Raw genomic sequence first — 14601 nt, forward strand, 5'->3', positions numbered from 1 at the left:
TTACATTAACATAGATTTCAAAATTATATAAGAAGACATTTCGAGCTGCGCAGTAACAACGGCTGTGTGCGTGGGGATATTTCAGTTACTGAGTGACTGTGCACCAGTACAGCTCAGAGGAAACAGTGATCATCTACACCAGTAAGAAGGATTAGGGCAGCAGATACATGACACCATCATCACGTGCACTTTGAACACAATCTGACAGCACTCTCTCATTGCTCCTTATTTGCTGTCACTCAAACTCCTGTAGTGGATTCTCAAAAAGCTTTTTGGAAGTACTTCATTAGAGGACTTTGATGTTTATGAGTGTGATTCAGCATGACTTTTTCAGGGGTAATTAGAAATGAAAAATAAATATTGGCCTTGTCACTTTAAAGATCAAGCTGAAAGGCCAAATTGCAGTTTTAAAGATAAATTCAATCAAAGCAACTCTGCAGATCTTACCTTTGCATTATTTTAGTGGTTGTGTTTTGAATCTGTAGACTAAGGACAGCAGAAAAATAAAACATTATGGTTTTTTTCTGAAGGGATGACGAGATTGGAATTAGAAATAATTTGTATGTACTGTGCTTCCATGGCAGGCTAAAATAAATGGAATATTGACATAGTTAAGTATGCCTGTGTAAATATGTGAGGTGATATTGGTGACTTTGACGGCTCATTTAAATTTAAAGCAGGGAGGAAATGGTTGGGAAGTTAGTAGGCGTACAGGCAGAAGAGCCATTAAAAGCACCACAGATTTTCCAGACTACTGTTTAATGCCATTTAAGGGCTCTGTATGTATTTTTGTTTTCTTTTTCTCCCAACCTTGGAATTATAATATTTATTTATTTATTTGCCCCACGCTTCCTTTGCTGGCACTGGAGAATTGGTCCATAGGGACCTGGAGGCCAGTGTGTTCAGAAGACGAGGGTGGTCTGTGGAGGGATGCCAGGTTGCTTCAGAGGTAGGGGTTCGCGCACCCCTGATGGTGTGTAGTAACAATGTTTGCACAGAGATATGCACTTGGTAGCCATTTTATTAAGTACACCTGCTGCTTAATGCCAATATCTAATCAACCAATCATGTAGCAGCAACTCAATGCATAAAAACATGCAGACATGGTCAAGCGGTTCAGTTGTTCCTCAGACCAAACATAAGGATGGGGAAGAACTGTGATCTAAATGACTTTGACCACAGAATGAATGTTGGTGCCGGACAGGTTGGTTGATTATCTCAGAAACTGCTGATCTCCTGGGATTTTCACACATAACCATCTCTAGAGTTTACAGAGAATGGTGCAAAAAACAGAAAATGTCCAGTGAGCCGCAGTTTTGTGGGTGAAAACACTTTGTTAATGAGAGAGTTCAGAGGAGAATGACCAGACTGGTTCAAGCTGACAGGAAAGTGACAGTAACTACGCATTATAACAATGGTATACAGAAAAGCATGAATGCACAACATGTCAAAACTTGAATTGGTCAGGCTACAGCAGCGGAAAACCACAAAAATACACTCAGTAGCCGCTTTATTAGGTTCAGGATGTACCCAATAAAGTTACCAGTCAGTGTACATAAGTCTCCTTATCTATCAATAGACTTTTGATATATTACAGTGACATATTATTGCTGGGTTAACATCACTGTCTGATTTTTCAGAGGCAGGCAATCTTTGGAATCCATTTTGTTCCTTCAGGTCATTTCAGCATTCAAGTCAGCTGCATCACAAATATATTTGCCCGATTTCTATATGACAATACCAAACAATGACATATAATAAAGAAACACTTTGTTATAGCAGAGACTTTACTTAAATGAACAACCAATTCGAAGTTCAAAAAAACAGTAAATTTATTATCAAAATACATATGTCACCATAAACTACTCTGAGATTCACTTTTTGTAGACATTCACAGTTGTGCAAAGAAATACAATAGAATTAATGACAAACTACACAAAAAGACTGACCAAACAACTGATGTGCAAAAGAAGATAAACTGTGCAAATAAAAATAATAATAATAAATATAGGATGAAAAACTTTATAGATATAGCCATTCCAAGACTCTCACAACATTCAGAAATCAGTAAGTGAAAAAAACCACAAATACGCTGAATTAAAAGAGGAAATTGCAAGACTATGGAATACATTGTCCCAATAGTAATATCTACAGCTAGTATCATCCCAAAGTCACTACACAATAGCATTAAATAATTAGACCTACACGGCAATATTTATGTAATTCTCCCAAAAGCCACAATACTAAACTCCACTAAAATAATCCGAAGGTTCCAAGCAATTGCCGGTTCCTCAGGCTTTACCAGCTTGAGCTGAGAAAAAAATAACAAATTTCACAACATATGCTGGTGATATTAAACATGATTCTGATTCTGATTCTGATTAGGTTAAAGGGTCAGCTCAACATTGTTCTATGTTCTATGTTCTATATCACGACTGATCTTGCAGAATAACATAGACAACTTCTATACAAGTATCATTTAATTTGAAGATTTTTCTTACGTGTCCAGTATAGAGTTTCATATTTAACATTTTGAGTGTTATTTATTCACTCTTTGCTGCTTGCGTGATTTGTTCCTCTTTTTTGCGTGTCTGATGTTTTTCTTGTGTGGGTGTTTTCTTTAAACGGCTTTTATGGCGTTTCTTTGTTTTGTTGCTGTCTGCAAGAAGATGAATCTCAAGGTTGTATACATTCTTTGATGATAAATATATTTGAACTTTGCATAGGTGGGAACCTTATAGCAACATTTGGATTTTCTGAAGGGATTTTAAGGCAGGAACTAAGCCTTCAAATATAGTTGGCTGGTGTTAAATTTGTGTTTAATTCTGGAAAATATTGTTTTTTAAAAAAACTGTTTTAAAAAAGGATTCCCAACACACCCATTCCCACTGGATTATACAAAAACAATTGTAAAACCACAATGCCATTGAAGCAGAAGGGCATGGCGAAGTCTGGTTTGTGCAACTAATCTGGAGATAATTACAAAAACTCCTAACCCCTCCTTTAACAAGACCAGGATTTCTTGAGGAAATCACTGCTTCAAGTCTACTACATATCACCGTCAACATTACTTTTCAGGTGCTCATCATCAAGCCTCAACTCTCCACACAATTTATGATTCCAAATACATAATATCTGTAAGCTCCTCATCATCCAGGATATCTTCAGGGAGCGAAGCCTCAAGGAGGTGGCATCTATCATTAAAGAGCTCTCTCACTCAGGACATGTCCTCTTCTCATTACTGCCATCAGGGAGGAGGTACAGGAACCTGAAAACACACACTCAATGATTCAGGAACAGCTTCTTCCCCTCTGCATCAGATTTCTGAAGGGATATTGAACCTATAAACACTACCTCTTTACTTTTTTTTCTCTCTTTTTGCATTACTTGAGTTTCGAGATACAGCATGGTATACACCCTTCGAGCCACCCTGCCCAGCAATCTCCTGGGTTAATCCTAACCTAGTCACATGACAATTTAGAAAGACCAATTGGCCTTCTAACTAGTATGATTTTGGATTGTGGGAGGAAACCAAGGCACCCAAAGGAAGCCTACAAGGTCATGGGGAAACAGGCAGTGGCAGGAATTGAACCCACATCACCTATACTGTAAAATATTATGCTAACCACTACACTACACTATCGTGCTGTCCTCAGAGAACCCATAAAAAAATGACATGCTCACAGCGAGAATGTACAAACTTCTTGCAGACAGCAACAGGAACTGTACCCCCAATGATTGATCAGTGATCACTGGCACTGTAAAGCCTTGTGCAAACTGCTGTACTGCCATGTTGATTAATTGCAAAACAACACCAAGGACTTACCAAATAGAATAAACAAAGGGGTGCTGCACTAATTGACCTCTGTCCATGTTGTTACCCCTGCTTTCAGATTTTATTTTGTCAGTTGTGTCCAATGCATGGTGATGCCCTTTTCCACGATGGACTGATCAAATCCTTAAACACCATGACACTGCTAATTAACAAGTAACTAGTCACATGATTGTGGGTGTGGTAAAAGCCAAGGGGATAAGTTATGTCTTCATGCTTTGTTAGTTGCAATTTGTAGGTAGCTGGGGACTGGCAGATGTAATATTTTTTGCTGACCACTCAATAACGCTCAATTATGCTTAGATTACACTTGGGTACACTTAAGTTTCATCACTTCAAGATTGTATGTTTGCTAATTGTTAATAAAGGATTGAATACATACCTTCGACTTTGGAACACAGGCAGTGGCAATTGTTTTGGTTTGGCCGCTATAGTGGGAAAAGGAATTAATGCAAAAATTATACTAAGAAACCTGCAATGAAAATAGAATATCTTGGAATATCTCAGATGGTATCTGTAAAATAAAATTAATTATTAATCTGTTTAGAATTTCTCACTTTTCTTGTTATAATCTCGACAAGTCTTCTCATTGACTGAGCAGAAGAGCCATATGGGAAATTAATCATCCATCTGACTCATGATCTGGGCCAACTGGGAAAATATGCTGAAAATGGCAGATGGAATTTAATGCAGACAAGTGTGAGGTGTCACAATTTGGCAGGACACACCAGGGTAAGACTTACACAGTGAGTGGTAGGGTACTAAGGAGTGCAGTAAAACAAAGGGATCTAGGAATACAGATCAATAATTCCTTGAAAATTGCATCTATGTTATATAGGCTTGTAAAGCCCTTTATATATCAGAATGTTGAGTACAGGAGTCAGGATATTATGTTGAAGTTGTACTAGACATTGGAGAGGCCAAATTTGGAGTATTTTGTGTAGTTCTGGTCACCTATCTACAGGAACGATATCAATAATCACAGGACAATTTACAACAACCAGGTAACCTCCCCAGTATGTCTTTGGACTATGGGAAGAAAGCTGGGCACCCGGGGGAAACCCACACATTCCACTGGAAGAAAACCCAGACTCCTTACAGAGGACACCCAAGTTGTAATAACGGCGCGCTTACCTTGTAGCCTGGATTCGACCCTCCTTTGATGATAAGATTCCTTCAGTAAAGACTGATCATTTTTACTAGGGGCAGTACGGTAGCATAGCGGTTAGCACAATGCTTTACAGTACAGGCTACCTGGGTTCAATTCCCGCTGCTGCCTGTAAGGAGCTTGTACGTTCTTCCTGTGACTGCTTCACAATAAACAAAAACAAATAAATAAAATATTTCCTGGGGGAATATCCTACACCCAGCCTCGTTCCCCATTCATGATACCTTGTCCACTGTATATTCCAGTGGAGTCGGCTCCAGAGACAATCGTCTAATCATCAGCAGACTGATTACCCAGTTGGCTGCTTACACTGGGGACACAAGAAGAGGAATAAAGTTGGAGTAGGCCACTTGGTCCTAGTGCCTGCTCTGCTATTCAGCAACATCATGCATGATGCTTTTGCTCTGGGCATGTCCAAATTAACAAGGTGGGTTCTGGAGGACACCTGTGAGAGCTGGGAAGGGATCTACAAGATTGTTCAATAAAGTGGACCAAAAAATGTTCACCAAAGCTTAGTGTATCGAAATCAGGAAATATATATAATCACTAGCCACTTTATTAGGTACAGCTGTGGAACCCAGTGTGTCGTCTTCTGCTATAGCCCATCCATGTATGTTTGAAGTGTTTCTGAGTTACTGTTACCAATAATCAGTCCATGATCAAAGTCACTTAGATCACATTTCTTCCCCATTCTGATGTTTGGTCTTAGTCTGAAGAACAACAGAACCTCTTGACCATGTCTGCATGCTTTTTTGCATTGAGTTGCTGTTACGTGATTGGCTGATAAGATGGTTTGCATTAATGAGCCACTGTACAGGTGTGCCTAATAAGGTGGCCATTGAGTGTATTAAATATGATCCATGTTCAGCTGGCTATATAGAGAGATAGAAAGGTAAATGGTATTTAGAAAAGAGATAAAGACAAATAAAATATTCATTTTTATTAACAAAAGACACTGAAGAAGCGAGACTCCACAATTGTGAAATTAAGTTTTTATGGCCAGAAAGGCTATTGGGTCTCACTGGGACTACACAGAGGAGGAGGCTGGTACATAAGTTCGGTTTTGGAGACATTGATTCTTAGGCCGAAAAGAGTGGCAGCAAACGAGAAGCAGTCTACAATTCTTGAATCACATTAATATCAGTAGCAACCAGGTTGAGTCGTCTGCATACAGAAGCTCTCTGACACATATCTCTCTTGATTCAGTTGAGGCTTTGAGTCTTGACAGGTTGAACAATTTTCCATCGAGTGAGTCCTGATGTACACACCTTTGTCCAAATTATGGTCCATTATTTCCAAAACTGCAGCAAGATACAGTGTGAACAAGGTTGGAGCAAGAACGCATCCCTGTTTTACCCCGTGGTTGATGATGAAGGCTTCGCTGATGTCTCCTCCGATAGATACTTTGCCAGACATGTTCTCATGAAACAACTTGATCATCGTAACCAGCCTATCTGGACAGCCTAAGTTTTGAGCACTTCATAGAGTGTTTCTCTATCCACCCTATCAAATGCTCGTGAGAAATCAACAAAAACAATGCACAATGGTTGCTGCTGTTCTACCTCTTCCTCCTGGAGTTGCCTCAAAGTAAAAATCATGTCAGTATTTGCTCTTCCAGCCCTAAATCTACATTGGCTTTAATGTTACAGCTATATAGGACCCTGGTCAGACCCCACTTGGAGTACTGTGCTCAGTTCTGGTCACGTTACTGCAGGAAGGATGTGGAAACTATAGAAAGGGTGCAGAGGAGATTTACAAAGATGTTGCCTGGATTGGGGAGTATGCCTTATGAGAGTAGGTTGAGTGAACTTGGCCTTTTCTCCTTGAAGCGACGTAGGATGAGAGGTGACCTGATAGAGGTACCGTAGATTCCGGATTTTAAGCCGCTACTTTTTTCCCACATTTTGAACAGCTTTGAACTTTGCGGCCTTTAATACGGAGCGGCTAATACATGATTTTTTTTCATGCCGCCGAAAACATTTTGCCTCATAACAGTAGACCAATAAAATTGATGAGTAGTTCACAGAGGTCCAATGAAATTGTACGATAAATCAAGCGCACTTTCACAATTAAATTATTGTAAATCAGTCATTTGTACTCACCCTCATCAACATGGAAAACACTCGAAGAAAAGCATTGTGCTGCCTTTATGGCAGTTATTTAGTTTATAATATTTTCGCTTAGTAATTCATTTTCTAGTTAAAGTTAGAAGAGTTTTAACTATATTTGTTTTCTGTACTACATCGCGGGATGCTATGACGTCACACCCGGTTTCGCCGCGTCTTGTGGGAAAAATGCCGTTTGCGATAAACGGGACGGCGGGGGGCGAGCGGCGGAGCGGCATTAGATCTGAGTGAACGCTGCTTTTAAATGCCGTTTGCGATAAACGGGACGGCGGGGGGGGGAGCGGCGGAGCGAAAACGCTGCTTTTAAGTTAAAGGCGATCAATAACTTTTCCTGGTAGGCTGCAGTATATATATTTTTTACCAGTCGTTAGGAGATATTGGAATGTTGTTCAGTAAAGAAGTATACGCAACGTATATTTAAAAGTAGCCGCGTTACGGGCACGGTTCGAAAAAAAGCATTTGCAATATGTATTTGTTTTTGTTACCATATGGATTTAATTAAAAGTTAAAAAATCCTCACGTGTAATATCTTTCTGTGTAAATATCTCATATTACAACGTGGGACAGCTGCGGCCGAAAATCCGGTGCGGCCTGTACAAGTAAAAAATTGATTTTCTTTCTAAAATTAGAGCCAGCGGCTTTTAATCAGGTGCGCTCTGTAGTCCGGAATCTACGGTATATAAGATGATGAGAGGCATTGAGTGTGTGGATAGTCAAAGGCTTTTCCCCAGGGCTGAAATGGCTGACATGAGAGGACACAGTTTTAAGGTGCTTGGAGGTAGGTACAGAGGAGATGTCAGGGGTAAGTTTTTTTTATGCGAAGAGTGATAAGTACGTGGAATGGGCTGCTGGACATGGTGGTGGAGGTGGATATGATAGGGTTTTTTAAGAGGCTTCTGGATAGGTACATGGAGGTTAGAAAAATGGAGGACTATGGGTAACACAAGGTAATTTCTAAAGTAAGTTCATGTTCGACACATCATTGTGGGTCGAAGGGCCTGTATTGTGCTGTAGGTTTTCAATGTTTCTATGTTCTATGCTCTGTTGATATTTCATTGAAATGAGAAGAGTTCACTATGGGCAAGGAGCTCTCTGCTTTGTCAGCTTATTTCCCATGTGGTGAAATCAAAACTACAGTGTCTGGGTTTGCTTCTGTTTTCTCCTTGATTTTATGACATTAATGTATCCCTTTCATTTGAATTGAAAAATAGAATGCATAATGGTCACAGCGCAAGTTCAAATGTATTCTTCAGTTAGCCATATGAACTATGATGATTGTTTGGTTTAAAGCCCCAAATTCAACCACAAACTTCTGAGGGAGGGTTCTTTTCCTAGTAGAGAGACCACTTTGGTCAGATCAAAGCTAAACACAAAACTCAAAAAGTACAGTGGATGTTGTTTGTAATTGCTTTGTGTCAAGAGAGGACAGAATATACAAAAAAAAGTGTATTAACAAATTAAATTCAGGCAAGAAAAAGTTGCAATGTGTCAAATAGATCCAGAGTACAAAACAGTACAAAACGTCCCCAGGACGTCACCAGCAGCGGTGGGAGCCGCTCGCTCCGCACGGGGGAGGCGTACACGTTGATCAGCCGGAGCAGAGTGCCCCGGTATTTGACGTCTGCTACCAGGAGGCGCCCGGCAACCACCTCTTTGGCTTGGGTGATTGAGAAGTTGCCTCCCCGTAGCAGAATCCCCAGGCCGGAAGTGCGACAATTGTTGCCCCCCAACCACACCGACAAGCCCCGGGTCCACCAACGTGACCACCTCCGGTAGTTGTGGAGGTGTGGCAGTCCACACACCTGGAGGAAGGTCACGCCGGCCTTTACCGAGTCCAAGTACTGGAGCGTGCTGACACATCGCCCGGTACTCTTCAGACTGCGCACATTAACAGATGCCAGTGAGATGTCCGCCATTAAAGTTCTTTATTTCAGAAGCACACTGTCCTTACCTTCGCAGTCCTGAGCCTTCATGCCCACGGCCTCTGTGAAGTCCTTCACCTTCTGTGGGCTCAGGAACTGCAGGTTATCCTCCCCTGGGTGTGGCAGTTCCTGTTCTGTGCCTGGGGGCTTGGTGTCTCCCAGGTCTGCTGCCTCTTCAGGCTGTGAGGCGCCATACGTGGCTCCGCTCCCGGGTTCCCGGAGCTGGGGGTCCCTGGTTGTCTCCGCCTCCTTTGCTTGTGCTTGGGGGGCGGCCAGCAGGCTTTCCTCACTCTCACTCCTCCTCTCCGCTGGCTCTGTCCGCCGCTTCGTCTTCTGGGACTGCTGCTGGCCTCCCCCAACCCCTTCCTCATCTGAAGTGGGCAGGTTGCTGGGGGCTGCTTGGTCCCCTGCCCTTCTCTTCACGCCCTCCTTTCTTTCTGCCCTCTGTCGTTTGGCCGGAGCTTTTTGGGCCTCCTTTCTTTTGCCCACAACACTCCAGCCTTCCTTCCCCTCCTCCATGGACTCCTCCTCCTTTTCCTGTGGCGGGTCCTGGAGGGTCTGCGAGGGGGTGGGGCTCCTCGGGGTGGCTGCGTCTTCTCCTCTGCTGGCGTCTTCCGTTGCTTCGGGCGCCGCCTCTGCAGGGGTAGCGGGTACATCCGATCCTGCCAGGGCCCTTCCCGTGTCAGCACCTCCCCTGGTCGCCTGTGCATAGGTGCCGGCACGTTTCGGACAGGCCCTGTACAGGTGGTCGGTGCTTCCACAGAGATTGCAGGACTTGGCCTGCGTGCAGTCCTTGGTGAGGTGGCCCTCCACCTTACAGTTCTTGCAGATTTTAGCCCTGCACTGGGCTGCGACATGCCCCGCCTTGCCGCAGTTGCAGCACAGCCTAGGGTGCCCGGCATAGACCAGGTAGTCTCGGTTCCCTCCGATGGCGAAGACCGAGGGTGGGTGGATGACGCAGCCGTTGGAGTCGACCCCCAGTTTCACCTTCACCTGCCGTTTGCTTGTCCAGCATCCCAGGCTGTCCTTCACATCCAGGCAAGCTCCTACACTCTCCACATACCGAGCGAGGAATGTAAGGACGTTGGCCACCGGCAAGTACGGGTTGAACATGTGCACAGTGGCAGTCCGTTCCTGCTGGGCGGCAGCGAAGAGGGGCTGTGCTTGCAGCAGCGACAGCGGCGCCTCTCTCCCCTTCTCCTGGAATAGCTGGAGCAACTTCTGCCACCCTGAGGGTCATCGGAAGGTGACGTCGAAGAACCCAGCAAAGTCCTGGACACAGTAGATGTCGTCAATCATAAATCCACAGCAGTCCATCAGGACCTTCTGGATGAAGGTCACTCTCGTGAATCCGTTGCCCTCTGGCGTCGCACTGTCAGCCAGACAGTGTTCTTGATGCCCAGCCCTCGGGCCGATGCGCTGTTGTCTTCAGCCATCCTGTTCATCGCTGTCGTTGTCGTCGCTGGTATGGGGTGTTAGATTGGGAGCCAATCAGCATTAGGATCCACCCCTGCGTCAGCGCAAAACCTTCTCTGCCTTCCGATCTGATAAGAACAGATACTACACTTGATCTTAGCCAAAAGGCCGAGAAGCGATGTGAGGAGACATCATCAGTGTGCTCATACTATAAGTCTTCCTGAACAGTTAGGAGACATTGGGAGACATGATAGTGTCGTGGTTAACACAACACCTTACAGTGCATGTGACTTGCGTTCAATTCCCGCCGTTGCCTGTAAGGAGCTTGTACATTCTCCCCACGACCATGTGGTTTTCAACCATGTGCTCTAGATTCCTTCCACAGTCCAAAGACGTACCACTTGGAATGTTAATTAGTTATTGTAAATTGTCCCATGATTCAGCTAGGATTAAATTGGAGGATTGCTGGGCGCTGCGGCTTAAAGACCCAGAAGTGCCTTTTCCGCACTGTATCTCTGTAAGTAAATAAAATAAAATGAAAAATATCATTGGTGCGCTCTTGATTGTGATGTGTCCTCGGAATGTTTGATTTTTATATCTGATTGGACGTCATTTCTGTTTTCTGAATGGACACTGAACCCATGAAAACTACCTCACTATTTTTGTATTTTATTTAATTATTTTTATATATACTTACTGTAATTCAGTTTTTTTCTCTCTATTATTATATATTGCATTTTACTCAGTCCACAGAACTTGTTTCCAAAATGCATCAGGCTTGTTTAGATTTTAACTGATGAAGTTAAAATAGAACTTTTTGGCCGCAATGGGCAAAGGTATGTTTGGAGAAAAAAAGGTGCAAAATTTCATGAAAAGAACACCTCTCCAACTGTTAAGCACGGGGGTGGATCGATCATGCTTTGGGCTTGTGTTGCAGCCAGTGGCACGGGGAACATTTCGCGGGTAGAAGGAAGAATGAATTCAATTAAATACCAGCAAATTCTGGAAGCAAACATCACACTGGCTGTAAAAAAGCTGAAGATGGAAAGAGGTTGGCTTCTACAACAGGACAACGATTGTAAGCACACCTGAGAATCCACAATGGACTACCTCAAGAGGTGCAAGCTGAAGGTTTTGCCATGGCCCTCACAGTCCCCCGACCTAAACATCATTGAGATTCTGTGGATAGACCTCAAAAGAGCAGTGCATGCAAGACAGCCCAAGAATCTCACAGAACTAGAAGCCTTTTGCAAGGAAGAATGGATGAAAATCCCCCAAACAAGAATTGGAAGACTCTTAGTTAGCTACAAAAAGCGTTTACAAGCTGAGATACTTGTCAAAGGGGGTGTTACTAAGTACCAACCATGCAGGGTGCCCAAACTTTTACTTTGGGGCCGTTTTCCTTTATTGTTATTTTGAAACTGTAAAAGTTGGAAATAAAAAAGTAATCTTGCTTAAAATATTAAAGAAATGTGTCATCTTTAACTTTATGCCTTTTGGAAATCAGATCATCTTTTACTCGCTGAGCTATTCACAGTAACAGAAAATTTGACCGGGGTGCCCAAACTTTTGCATACCACTGTATGTCATGAAATTTGTTTTTGTTTTTGCAGAAGCATTACAATGCAATACAAAAAATTACGACAGTACTGTACAAAAATGTTAAGCTTCCTAGCTATATAGATGTATCTAAGACTTTTGCACAGTACTGTATGTGGAAAGGAATCCGAGTAATAAAAAATATGAAGACAATTACTCTTTAAGCAATTATGCTATAATGCCTTTCCCAAATGTTCCAAGTTTATTCCTGATCATTAGGCAGATCTGGAGAGGATATTAACTGAGAGTGAATGTGTATCCATTGAACAAAAGCATAAAGAGTAGCCTAACCATAAACACAAGAGATTCTGCAGGTGTTGGAAATCCAGAGCAACATATTCAAAATACAGTGCTGGAAGAATTCAGTAGGTCAGGCAGTCAATAATTTGGGCCAAGATCCTTCATCAGAACTGGAAAGGGATTTCTCCCATGATCCACTCTCCCCTTCTGCCAGATTTCCTTATCTTCAAATCTTTACCTTTTCTACAGATCACCTCCCAGATTCTCACTTCATTCTCCCCATCCCCCACCCAATCTCCTCCCCCTTTGCTGGTTTTCCCTATTGCCTTCCAACTTCTCCTCTTCCCCTCCCACACCTTATTCTGGAGTTTTCCCTCTTCCTTTCCAGTCCTGATGAAGGGCCTCGGCACAAAACATGCTCTTTATTCTCTATTCTGTGGTAGCTAGAATTTGGGAAATGGCTGGAATATTGAAGATGTTGAGGAGTTAAAATGTTATTTGGCGGGGGTGAATACAATCATCATTGAAAAGAAATTAGATGAATAAGGGTGGAGTCTCTGTTTAGTGGGTTTGGAGAGGGAACGGGTGAATTGGATCACTGAAGCAATTCTGCAAGGGCAGAGTCTGGTTGGTCTACTACAATCCTGAATGACAATTAAACAAAACTCTGAGGGTGACCGCATATGATGACTAATTCCAAGCTTCCAGTTAGCGTGACTCAGTTACATTTTCGAGTGTTCCTGAGTTTGGAGTTTGGAGTCAATCGCCGTCTGTAAGGAGTTTGCAAATTTTACCTGAGACATCGTGGGTTTCCTCCAGGTCCACTGGTTTCCACTCACAGTACAAAGATATACCAGCCAATAGTTTATTATGTTGTCCTGTCATTAGGTCACTGTTAAATCAGTAGGTTATTGGATGGTGCAGCTCGTTGGGCTAGAAGGGCCTGTTCCACGCTGTATTTTTAAAAGAAAGAAATAGATAAATAAATATATATATATATATAAAGATGAATGGAAAAGAATAAATAAGTAGATAAGTGAATAAACTATTAAGTAAAGCGACAAATTAATTAAATTATTTAGGTAGATCAATAAAGCTTTAACTTCCATACCAGTAAAGCAAAGTCCTAGATGTTGACTGCTCAAGTTACAAATCAGAACTTATATAAGTTAGAAATCTCTGATTGCTAATTTTTTGAAGCTGTTTTTTTTATCTCTTCCTAGTTTTCTTGGTTTATGTATGCAATTTACTTGTTTAATGGTTGGTTTAACATGGAGTTTCATAGTTAAGCAATAAACTTCCATTTCTTATTGTCAGTCAAAATGCTTGTTTAAACATTTCCAACCTGGGCACACATTCCATTGCATCAGGACATGAGTAATAATGTGGAGGAGGCCTTTCCGGTGGTCTGAATACAGTGATTCTGATCCAAGTTAAATTCACAGTTTCTTATTTAATGGGATGTGGGTGATGCTCGCAAGACCAGGATTTATTGTCCATCACTAATTGCTCTTGAGGAGGTGGTGTCATCTTCCTGAACCAGTGCAGTCTGCATGGCAAAGGTCATGGGACGTTCCCAGGATTTCACAAAACAACAGTGTACGACTAAAAGTATATTTCCAAAGTAACAGACACAGAATGCTAGAGGAACTCAGCAGGTCAGGCAGCATCTATGGAAATGAATAAACAGTTGATGTTCTGGGTGATGACCCTTTGTGAGGAATGGAATGAAAGGGAGAAGAAGCCAGGAAGAGAATGGGGGAGAAGGGATAGGAATAGGAGCTAGACGGTGATGGGTGAAGCCAGGTGGGTGGGAGAAGGATATGAAGAAAGAAGCTGGGAGGTGATAGGTGGAAAGAGCAAGGGCTGAAAAAAAGTAGGAATCTGATAGGAGAGGAGCGAGAACCCTGGGAGAGGGGGAAGGAGGAGAGCTACTGGGCGAGGTGACGAGAAGAGAAGAGGTAAGAGGGGAGCCAGAAACAAAAGAAAATCTGCAGATGCTGGAAATCCGAGCAACACACACAAAATGCTGGAGGAACTCAGCAGGTCAGACAGCATCTATGGATAAAAGTACAGTTGATGTTTCGGGCCAAAAGCATGGGGAATAGAAGAAGAGGGAAAGTGGGTTGTTGGGGGGGGGGGGGGTGGATGACAGAAAGTTAAATCAATGTTCATGCGATCTTGTTGGAGTCTACCCAGACCAAATATGAGGCGTTGCTCCTCCAGCCTGAGAATGGCCTCATCTTGGCAGTAAAGGAGACTATGGACTGTTTACAGTATCTTTATGAGGCAATTCAT

General features: G+C 42.6%; 1 protein-coding gene, 1 long non-coding RNA gene and 1 pseudogene across 2 annotated transcripts in view; 1 reads left to right on the forward strand and 2 right to left on the reverse strand.

The window, feature by feature from the left end:
* Positions 1–14601, forward strand: part of nt5dc1 (5'-nucleotidase domain containing 1) — a 611704-nt gene that overhangs the window by 346389 nt on the left and 250714 nt on the right. The window lies entirely within an intron of this gene.
* Positions 1614–13249, reverse strand: LOC140732846 (uncharacterized). The gene is made up of 3 exons (XR_012100162.1): positions 13098–13249; positions 4215–4260; positions 1614–1727 (listed from the first exon to the last, which is right to left on the reverse strand). It is a non-coding gene; the product is annotated as an uncharacterized lncRNA (long non-coding RNA).
* On the reverse strand, positions 10516–10644 carry LOC140733823 (U2 spliceosomal RNA; annotated as a pseudogene).

This window comes from Hemitrygon akajei, chromosome 9 (genome assembly GCF_048418815.1).
Source record: "Hemitrygon akajei chromosome 9, sHemAka1.3, whole genome shotgun sequence".
In the NCBI taxonomy this organism is placed as follows: Eukaryota; Metazoa; Chordata; class Chondrichthyes; order Myliobatiformes; family Dasyatidae; genus Hemitrygon; species Hemitrygon akajei.